Consider the following 11738-nt stretch of genomic DNA (forward strand, 5'->3'; position numbering starts at 1 on the left):
TTATTTTGCCTACACAGCTGGCCAGCGCTATTGGGCGGTAAGAGGTGAGCTCGAGTTGGGATTTGCCCTGCTTCAAGAGTGGCACCAGGCGGCTTACTTTCCATTCGTCAGGAACGTTTCCGTCCTGCCATGAGGAGTTGTAAAGGCTCAACAATTCTCTCCGTGCAGATTCTCCAAGATAGCACAAGGCTCGGTATGATATACCATCTGGACCCGGAGATGAAGAGCGCCTGCAGAGAGCTAGTGAGCTCCTCCATTGTAAATGGAAGGTCCATGCGGCAATCCCGGGAATGGGGGACGTCACCTCGGGCTGGAGGATCTGGACGAGTCGCTTGGTCGGCGATCATAGCACAAAAGTCCTCTGCGACATCGATGTCTTGCCGCCCTTGGAAGAGCGCGAGCGCCTTGAATGGAAAACGCTGTTCCGGAAGGCAACGCAGACCTTGCACCGTTTTCCAAATGTGAGACAGTGGCTTGCGGGGGTCTAGTGTCTGGCAAAACGTTGCCCAACGTTCCGATGCTAATCTATCCATGCGACGTTGGATCTTCTTTTGCATCCTCCTGGCCGCCCTAAGGTCATGGATTGATTTCGTACGCCGATATCGACGTTCCGCCCGGCGACGAAGTGCTCGTAGTCGCTCTAATTCTATGAAGAAGTCGTTTCGCTTGGAAGAGATCGTCATCATGCGGGTGGCGTTTTGCATCGTACTTTTAATTGTTTGCTCTAACCCGGATGGTAGGCCCTCGCGGCAAGCATCTTCCATATCAGATTTGAAGGTGGCCCATTGAATGGTCCGAATGGTCTTCCGTGGACCAGATCTAGACGACAAGCCTTTGATGTTAAGATAAGTGGGAATGTGATCACTCCCATGCGTCTCAATGTCTGGAAACCACTTCACACATTTGGCGAGAGAGTTGGAGACGAAAGCAAGGTCGAGGCAGCTGCCGTATGTGACGCCTCGAAGAAAGGTGGGGCTACCATCGTTCAGGAGAGTAAGGTCATAGTTGTAGGCGATGCTTGCTAATCTTCGTCCTTTTGCATTGGTTCTTGTACTTCCCCATGCCGGATGGTGTGCATTGAAATCTCCTATGATGACCCATGGGGCAGGACACACACTCAAGATATCTGCTAATCTTTTCGTTTCAAAATTGCTTGAAGGCGATATATACACGCCTATGAGAGTAAACAATAGTTTGTTCTTTTTAACTGTGATGCATATATATTGATTGCATATATTTATTGTGATGCATATATATATTCAGATTTTCGTCAGTTTGTGTACACCAATGCGTTTCCACTCATCGTCATTTGTGAGCCCAACCTGTCGAAACCAATGAGACTGTCAGGGTACGAATTTATTAGGTCTTCAACAAATGGTGCATGCAGCAAAATCATCGTTTTTGTTCGTCGTGAACTTACCTATGTTTTGCAACCAATTGCGCCTCACGACGACAATCAGGCGGGGGACCATCCGTTTCGCCTAAGGGTCCAGCCGGGCGGCCGCGTTGTCGCTCGCCTTTTGTACTGTGATTTCCCAAACTGTTCGGTGAATGCTTCCCGACTCTTTCGTGCACTTTCGCTTTCTAGACACCGACAGTTGTTCTTCGCTCTAGTTCGTCAAAAGCCAAACGGCTGTCTCGGTAGTTTTCTGTATGTTGGTACTTTAATTTGGACCGTAATTCTTTAGGCAGACGACTGTCATCGAGTTCAAACTCGGCGAAGCCCGCCCACGATTGGGTGTGCGTGTTTGAATCTGTGTGGCCTGATCGGTTCTCGTCAACGAGGAGTTGCAAATGGTCTTTTTGTTCGCTACCTGGCGGGATGTTCGGACGCGTCCCCAGGAGCCCGGCGGGAGCTCGCGCCAGAGACACCAAGGTCGCAGCGAGTGCTGCTCATATGTCATGCATGTAATGCGCAAGTGCCAAATGTGTAATTCGAGTAACTAAAGGTCAAATAAATGAAACCAAATCAGGAAGAAGTTGTCGTAGTTGAACGCGGTTAAACCAAGTTTGTCGAGTGATAGCACGGTTTTGCTTGCTTCGGGAAAGGACACAGACGCTGCTCGGCACCGTCAGCAACTACCGCATCTACAATTGCACCACAAGACAACACGCTGCTCGGCGCGGCAGCAGCAGCGAGCGAATTGACCTTTATGCTGGGTCTCGCTTCAACGCGAACTAAGCGTCGAGAAAGCCCAGCGCATACGAAGCTACCAGCACTCGACGCACTTTGCACACATCGCAGATCGCTTTGAAGATGAGGCCCGCAGCGTTTCAAGATATGGGTACCCACGCAGCGTACGCGGCATGCCGCCGGCAGTGGCAGACTAAGTCCCAGTTTGACCTTGGCTGAGCTTGAAGGTCCGATTTACGGAACCAGGCGTTTTCTGGGTTTGTACCTGGAGTGGTATAGAGCTATCGCTCTAAAATATCTACGTATCTCCTGTGTGCTCGCCTCATCTCTCCGGCGCGGAAGAAGTAGCGACAAAATTCTACGCTTCGATATGACCATGCTTATCACAGTGGCTGCGCGCACATTTTACCAGTTCATGTCGGCGCTGAAGCTGTGGCTCCGCAGTTTTTATACAAACAAGTACGCAAAACTTACTCCGCAACCGGACGCAGTTCCACGATCACAAGAAGTTTTTTTTTTCTTTTTTTTTTTTTCTTTTTTTTTTCGCAACGTGCGATCTCGGTTTTAACATTGCAGCGTAGCCTCCGGTGCATTCTTTGATCGGTACTTGGACTGTTTTTTGACCATAAACATAGCATATGTTGTTTCACATACTATACTGGCGGTAGCCGATGTGGTCGAAATGCACAGGAAAGCCATAGACCAGGAAAGCTATAGGCATGCAAGGTGCCCTCTCCGATGAGCCATCGATATACAAGGCGGCCAGAAATGAAACGCGATCGCTGCAGCGTGCGATGGTTCGCAGAATATCCGTTACCTCGTGACTATGCGTCAAGGCTTCGGCTCGTAAACAGCCGAGTCAGTTGCGGTAGCGATAGAAGCCTTCGTAAAGTAATCGGAATCTGTCTCTCCACTCGAAAAAGCGCCGGCGCAATGCGGCGGGACCCTTCATCGAGTTTCACTTTTGCTTCATTCCATGCCAAATGCACCAGCCGGAAACTCGCACCTCTCCGATTTGTTTTTAAAAACGTTGTTGGCATTTAGTACGTTCGAAAATATTTTGTGCGAAAAAAAAAGAACTTTTTGTCTGCCTGACCGCCATTTGAATTTTACCCTTTAAAGCAAAATATTATGTACAAAAAGAAAGAAAGAAAAGAGGCTTACTTCTAGGAAAGCCGAAATTTAGTATCATTGTCTTAGAAAGATTGTGCTTTACTATACTCTCCTTTGTCGTCTCTGTCGGGATCGCCAATGTCTATACGAGGAACCCACGAGCATGCGCGCTCAAAATGTGGCGAAGAACATACGTGACACACGTGACAGTGCGCACGTGCCAAAGAAACCGCGGTGGTCAAGGCATGTCCAGGCTTCATAAGGAAGCAACGGAGCATCGAAGTATCGGGGACATTGCTGCGGATGGCAGTGGGACATACGCCCCGTCGGGGGAGGGGTGACAACGTGGGGTTTTACGTGCCAGAACCACGATCTGATTATGAGGCACACCGTAGTGGGGGACACCAGATTAATTTTCACCACCTGGGGTTATTTAACGTGCACCTAAATCTATGTACACGGGTGTTTTCGCATTTCGCCCCATCGAAATGCGGCCGCCGTGGCCAGGATTTTAATCAATCAATCAATCAATCAATCAATCAATCAAAGGATTTTATTTCCAACATAATAGTTGGGGGTCACCCCAGGTGAAAAGCGGCAAAGTGCAGCTTGAAGATGCCTGGGGGCCCGTACACAAGGCAGCATACACTAAAATGCATAGATAACATGCACAAAATATAGCATACATAACGAACAAATATGTTCAATCTAGTATCGAAATATTATTTACATAAAATGGTGATAAACATAACCAATATATACATACACTTAATATGCGTCGATGTTACTAGAACTAAGAAACTTATAAATGACATCATATATTTACAGCACAGTAATGCAATTGGTAAAGATGACAAATAATAATAATAAAGGTACTCGAAGATATGGTGTGAAAAAAAAAAAAAAACACGGAAATTTGGTACAAGGAAATCAAGGTGTAGGGGTAAGAAATGGATGGCAGCGCTTAGTACGGTTCTGAAATAAAGTATTCGCGCAACTGTTTTTTAGAAACGTTGTCAAAATCGATCCCGTGCTGCTGATATTTGTTCAAAAGATATGGGACATTGAAAGTCAATGAGTGTTTGCCATAAGATGTGCGCCATCGCGGCATCAACCATCTCTCTATAGTTCGAGGATAGCCTATTTGTTTTTCCAGCCTGGAATGATTGTTGATCCCGCGACCTCGTGCTTAGCAGCCCAAAACCATAGCCCTTAGCAACCCCCGTCGTGGAGATAGTTGATTTATGCGTGTCGTCGTATGTATGTTTCTTTAACAAGTTCTACAGTTCGTTTTAAGCTTATTAAGTCATTTTTCGTTTTGTGCGCCGCCTCATCCTGCTCGCGAAGGGCTTCTCACAGAGATTTCAACGAATCAACCCACTTCAGCCTCAAATTCCGTTTTGGTGTGTCAATAATACGAACAGAAAGGCTCTTTTGGGGCTCTTTTTTTTTTTAGATCTTTAATAAAAACTCGGGATTTATCCGCAGTTATTTTGTGAACTGTTCTTGGCGGTGTTCTTGGCAAATAATTGGATACAAAGATTCAATGGCGATTTAGCGGTAAATGTAAGAGAAATGCGTTAGAAGTACGCATCGCACCTCTCTGAGGTCCCAGATCCATGATTTAAACCGCATTCGCCACATTTTAAGGTGTTGTTCAGGAGCTCACTCGACACCCACGTCTTGCCTCGTCGAGGGGCGAAGTGCAGCTGTCCGGAGCAGAACACCGTCAGTTGCACAATGTATGTCTATACTGTATAACAGCGCATCTTTACGGTAACTTCGACCGCGCGTATCTCGACACCGGTGCCATCTTCAGAATTCGTTCTAAGTATTTGCTTTGCATATACTTACTATAGCTACAATTCGTAGATTGAAAGACGCGCCGTAAATTAATTAATTAGAAAGTTGATTAGCTTATGTTTGGCAATTATTCAATTAAGCATTTTGATTCATCGTAGGAGTAGGGGTCGCCTCATCGAATAATTTAGATCAAGGGTTAGAATTGTGCTATCTACTCGACTGTGCACAATATGCGCTTGGTTATCTTCGCGTAGAATGGCCCGTCTTTTTTTTTTAAACACGATGCAAGATATTGCTGGAACATCCTGTAGGTATATACCAGGTGTTTCTACGAAGATTCTAGGCATTATTTAAAAATCGTCTGTGTCACATAGCGCAATTCTAGTCCTTGAGCTGGCCTACTCAAAGAGGTGGACATTACTTGCACAAGAAGCGAAATCGAAATGCACGGTGGACTAATTAACAAAATTTCACTTATTAAATTTTAAACTAATTACCTTACGACTTACAAATTGTAGCCGTGGATTTCGCAAGGCAGATCTACTTGGAACGCATTCTCGAGGATGACATCAGTGTATAGTCACCTCGACATCAAGAGATTGTTCTGACAACGATCTCTTGATGTTCATACAGGTGACCACATTCGTGGCTGTCCATGATATCTACGATGATATCAGCAGGCTACAGCTGCGGGGGCTCGTCGGAAAAGAGCTCCTCTGTCTAAGGCCTCGGGTTTCGTAACGAGAGAGAGAGAGAGAATAAACATCTTTATTGAGAGATTATTTTAAAAGTTGCTTCGAGGTGGTCTTCCCTTTCCATGAAACCATAGGCTTTTGCCGCGTCCACCGCCCTCGCTATACCAGCTGGCGCTGGCTTGCGAGGGTGGAGCTGGCTAGGGCACTCTCCCAAAGCTCAGGTGTGTGGCATGGATAGAGTGATTCTCTAAGGGGTGATTCTGTACGATGGCTCAGAAGCGCGCGTTCGTGGTTGTTCGCTTCGTTGTTTCGGCATACGGCAGCATGTCGTCGAGCGGCACGTACAGCGGTATACCTTTCTCGATGCATGGTGCGACACGTTAACGTACCCTTTTGGCGAGTAGCAAACCCCGATCCCGTCCAGTTCCTTACACGGGTCGCGTACATGAACGCGTCAAACGCAGTTTGAGTCAGCCAGTCGAGATAAAATTTTCCTATCTCACTCAAGTAAACAGCTAGGCGGCTGGACTGAGCGAACATATAGTCGGACAGGGTCAACTTGACTTATCCTGACTCTCGTGGCAAAAAGCATAAATACGCAGCCCAGGCAGGTCGGTGGCGGTTCATATCAGCGAGGAACTGGATGATGGACATGCCGGAGGAAAGAAAGAAAGGGTGGGAGAGGTCGCTGTCGACCGAGAAAGTTTATGCTTTCCCCTAATGTTAGCCGCGGCGGCTCGCCAAGGGTGTAGATATAAAAATAATTACATGGGTGCTAGTGAACAAACTATATACCTTAAACAAGAACTGAGATAGTGAGTTTGCATACAGTGTTTCTTTTAGCGGCACCAAATTTTTAAAATTGCCTGTGGCAGATAGCACAATTCTAACCCTTGACCTAATTACTTGATGAGGCGGTCATTACTTCTACGACAAATCAAAATGCTTAATTGAATAATTAACATAAGCACGCAAATTAACGTTTTAATTAATTAGTTTACGGCACATATTTTAATCTACTAATTGTAGCTAGTGAGTTCGCAAGGCACCAATTGGAACGAATTCTCAGGACGGCAAAATGGTGCACGCGGCGGGTGGGACGAGCGTTTCGTGGTAGTGGACCGTCGCCAACAGCGGCGACGCTGTGTTGTGATGACATGGCGGGAAACGCTCTCAACCTCGACGACTGGTCCGACGACATCGGCTTGGAGCGCCTGAGAGCACGCCACGCGGGAAGAAAGCGGTAGAAAAGAACCAGCCGAACGCAAGGCCCGCGCTCTCTTTCCACCAGTGGAAGACAACTTTGCTCGCGAGAGCTGTCTATAAAGCGCTCCGAAACGACCAGCCGAAGGCGACATTAATGCAGCAAGAGAGAACGCAATAGTTAAATGTGTACCATCAGCATAAACTGAAACGCGAGCAACAAATAGCTGATCAGAACGTCCAGCTGTTACGCGGAATTACATGGAAGTACGACATGCAATCGCTCTGTATAGCCAGTTTCTAAGCATGGAGTATGCGCACCCTGCACTGTTCAGAGGGCCCACTACGACGTTTTCATTTTTCCACCCAGCGTCGCCGACACCGGCCACTAGAGACGTGATGAAAATGATATGCCATTCCAAACAATAGCGGTCATTTCGTCGCTCGTTTGAGTGTTATGCCCTGCGCATGCGCACTTTCGACGTTTTCACAACTCGGACACTCTTGCCTCGTGATAAGCGATCGAAAGTTTCACGGCGAATGTATGCAGAGTCCCTCCAGTTTTATTGCGATAGCAATTATATGGACACTCCAAAGCAGATTTCTGCCGTCGGCGTCGTCGTCGCCGTGAGGTTCCGTATGACGTCAACGGCGATGAAATCGTCGCCGCGCTCCGGACGCTGTATGTGCGAGTGAAAGGGGGCGAGGGACGTGCGCTTTCACGGGGAGCGAACGCACGTCGGAGAGCAAACGCGCGTTCTGCGCCGTGCTCCCCGAAGGGCTGCAGAATTAAGCGTCTTTTTCCTGCTTTCCATATATAGAGAGCAAACACAACTTTTTCCGTCGCGCGAAAGGCTGTGGGGGGACGGGATGGAGGGAGGGGAGGCGACGTTTAGCTGCGGCACCAAATGCGTATGTATATAAAAACGCCGCGCGCGTTCGGTGCGAAGCGGGCACAACGCCGACGGCGTCGACAACAGTTCTGTGCGTTGCTGGTGCTGCTGCATGTCTTAGTTTATACAGCTGATAAAACTACTATCCTTACTCCGTATAGCTCTCTACTAATTTGCTATCGCAATTGATGCTTCGCCTTTCGGGTGAAACTGCGACAATTCTTGCTTCCAGCAGTCGCTAGGCTGTGTGTTCTGGCGCTGCTGTCTACTCTGCAATACTCTGCAAAGCTTTAGCGCAGGGTGCCTATAGTCCCAAGCGTATATACGTTTCGGAGTCTCAATTAAGCCACTGTTACAAACCCATTTGAAGCTGGAAAAAGTAGAATGCATTGAAGTAGTTTCAGAATTGTTCGCGTTTGAAATTATGCTGATAGTACCTTCCACGATGGCTCAACTAGCGTATATAGCTTTCTGCAGCTAAGCACGAGAACGAGAACGCGGGCTCGATTATAGGCCGCAATGTCTAAGTTATGATGCGGGCGGAATGGGCAAAAACAATCGCGTGCCTAGGTTTAAGTCCACGTTGCCTAACTCCAGGTGGTAAATATTATTTCGGAGCAACCCCCCCCCCCCCCCCACACACACACACACACACGCGCGCGCGCGCGCATACTATAATACGGCGTCTCTCATATATCGCTTAGGCGTTGTCTTCGGATTAAAATCCCTATATAAGAAAACTACCGCCATCCTTTGATCAACGCCGCTTCTCTCTCTCCTGTATCTCCGATTGGATATATATATATATATATATATATATATATATATATATATATATATATATATATTTTTTTTTTTTCCGCCTCAGAGCCATGTCGAAAGTCACTCTGCGCAGCCGCAGTCGCCGGCGGCGACGCGCGCCCGGCCTGAAAGCTTCAACGTGGACTTTCTAGGTGCGCCACCGTCGACTTGCTTTCGCAAGAAAAAAGTAAAAAAAAAAACAAAAAAAAACAAGCGTTTTAGGAGAGGAGACGGCGGAGGAAAGAGTAGATGGCGGTACTTTTGTTATATAGGGACATTACTTCGGATGCTAGCTAAACGCCACCTATAAAGCAATACAGAAATAAGGCAACCAACAGTTAAAAACATATGAAACGACGTGCACTCTCCGCGCATGCGATCTGCAGCATCATTCTCGAGTAGATCCGGGCCAGACGTACAGCAAACGTTGCACCGCTGAGAGGTTTCTTCGGTGCAAATCGGTTCCGATCGCTCCTTGCACAGACTTGGCAAGGACTTGGCCTTTACCCCAGCCCGTGCGACCTAGCGATTCACTCTCCCCCGCCGCTTTCCTTTATACAGCCCGATGATGGCGACAACCGGGCGTTAACCGGGCGTTGATTAGGACAGCCCTTGTAAAACGACGTCCGCTGACTTTAGTATCTCCCTCAACTGTTTGCTCTCTATTCTTTCTGAGCTCGCGTGGGGAGAGCACTCATCCTCGTGTGAGCGGCACAGTTTCCCAGAACACCAGACAGCGCGATAAGGTCAGCCCACGCCGCATCGCCTTTATCCCACTCGTTTTGACGTCGCTATCGCACCCACATGGCTGATAAGCCGATAAGGGTCCAGACGGCGCACGTCAGCATTCCGCAGCCTTCTCCGGGGAGGACCTGCGCTTGCGCGGCTTACCGAGGTCACGGTCATGACATTCTGCCGTGGTTCAGCACGCCTGGACTCGGTCGCCGCGCGCATCACAACGCTATTTGCTGGGCATGGCCGCTCATACTCTGCACAGGAAAGAACACGTCTTGTGTATTCGTGGATATGAGAAGCGTATTTTATTCAAAAAAAAAAAAAAGAAACACAACGGAACTCCAGTGAAAGGGCCATATATGCAGTGATCACGTGAGACGCAGATTGCCGGCGTGCCGGCGTGTCTTTTTGGATGGGGGGATTCTACGGCGCGTCTCGTCTGATGGATGACATCAGCGAAAGTTTTACGTTTGGAGAGGCGTTGCTGGTGACGTTCTGACCACCTCCTGCAACATGTCAAACAGTGGACGTGGTTTTTAAGTCGTCGGGCACAACTTCGCCTCGAAATAATCGTAATGTGCGCTTCAAACAGAGCTTGCGGAAAGACTGTAACGTGTTTTGCATTTCCGACACACTTGGGAAATGCCAGACACAGACAGGCTGTTTTCATTTAGTTTTTTTTATTTATTTTTCCTACACGCCGCACACAAGCTATTCTAGCGTCTCATAGCCATTTCCGTACTGCATGCCAGTGCCATTTTCGCCCTGAAGTACCAGCAGCATTCGACTAGACGCGTTATTTGCGCCTGTAAAATGTGTCTGGGGCAAAGCGTTCATGTTAGAAGGACGAAGCATAGATTATTTCTGCTGCATGTTACCGTAGATACGGCTCATGTCACCATGGCAAGCAACCTGAGTCCGAGAATTGGGCGTTGAGTCGATGCACTGGTGAATACTGTTAGTATGCCGGAAACCATCAATGCCTGAAGCGAATCCTTTGGCGAACAGGAACGACCGTGCCTCCATTCACGAGCGACCGATAGACAACCTATACGCAGGGCGAGTGCGACTTCACACATTTCCCGCGCCACTTTTCGCAGGTACTCGACTTGGCAATCTGCATCGCCTCTCGTGCACGTAAGCCCAGCTGCTGATAAGGGCGAACAACAACCCACTTGCTAATGGAGCAGCGGCGGGCGGGCGTGAGATGATCAAATGACAGGGGTGAAAAGGACGACGTGTTGGAGCACCTACTTTTGGCAGCTCGAGCTGCTCTATACCAACAGCGAAGGAAACATATGTTGCACCTTTTTGAAAGACGAAGCACCAGATCGCGAAACGTTCACAAGTGTTGCGGTTTGCGCGGGTTGGTGTCCCGTGACGTTTGCTTGACATTAGCGCAACTCATAATGAGTGAAGGACAAAAAGTTGTGCAGAAACCATTCGCGATGATTGTCAGTGTAAGCGAGTAGCCCGAACGAACGAAATCAAGAGAGCAAGCGGATGAGCGAGCTAGCGAACGAGAGATAGAGAGAGAGAAAAACTAACGTTTTCATCGCTGAGTCTGACCATGGATGGACCACCGGCCAACCACGAGAAGAACAGAAATTAAGATCCCAAAAAAGCAATTCGCTTTAAAAAAGAGAGAGAGAGAGAGAGAAAGAAAACAATAAGAAGCAAGAGACAGATTAACGACGCCTTATTGTCTCCTGTTTCTTCTTGTTTTCCTTGTTCACTCATTCTGAGTTGCGCTTATGTCAAGAAAACACGAAACGTTGCTTTCGCTAGGGCGTCGGGAATAAATTGAGTCATATTTCTTTACCCCAAAGTACGTGCTTAAACTCAGCAGTCTTTTTGTGTCTCATAAAACCATCGTTGTTGGTGTGGCTGTAGTGATTTACCCAATTTATTCTTCTCCGGATGTTTACTGCACATTTGGTAGATATATATTTACAGGCGAAGGCTCTTAATCGGATATGCAGGGCTGTCCTATAGGTAAGTTTAGCCAAGGTTTAAGGACATGCCTATAGGAGGAGGCGACCAAAAGCGTATTGTTGACCACCCTATACGAAGGAAGTCAAACTATTTTTGTACTGTATAAGTTAAGTTTGTAGTGTATAAGTGAAGATTATGCAACCAACTTCATAATTCTTACATTTAGAAAAGTGCAAAGCAATTCAGGAAACGTCCGATCCGGCGACATTTAGCTTACTATTACGCAATAATTGTTCCGCATTCTAAGAAGCCCGTGAAATGTGCAAAAAAAAAAGTGAGAAATATTTGTGGCACTACATTCGCCTACACTCTAAAAAAAGTTTACATCCTTTGGGTCGTATCTTGTCCCCAAACAATAATCGCCAT

The sequence above is a fragment of the Dermacentor silvarum genome, chromosome 1 (assembly GCF_013339745.2).
Source record: "Dermacentor silvarum isolate Dsil-2018 chromosome 1, BIME_Dsil_1.4, whole genome shotgun sequence".
Classification (NCBI taxonomy): domain Eukaryota; kingdom Metazoa; phylum Arthropoda; class Arachnida; order Ixodida; family Ixodidae; genus Dermacentor; species Dermacentor silvarum.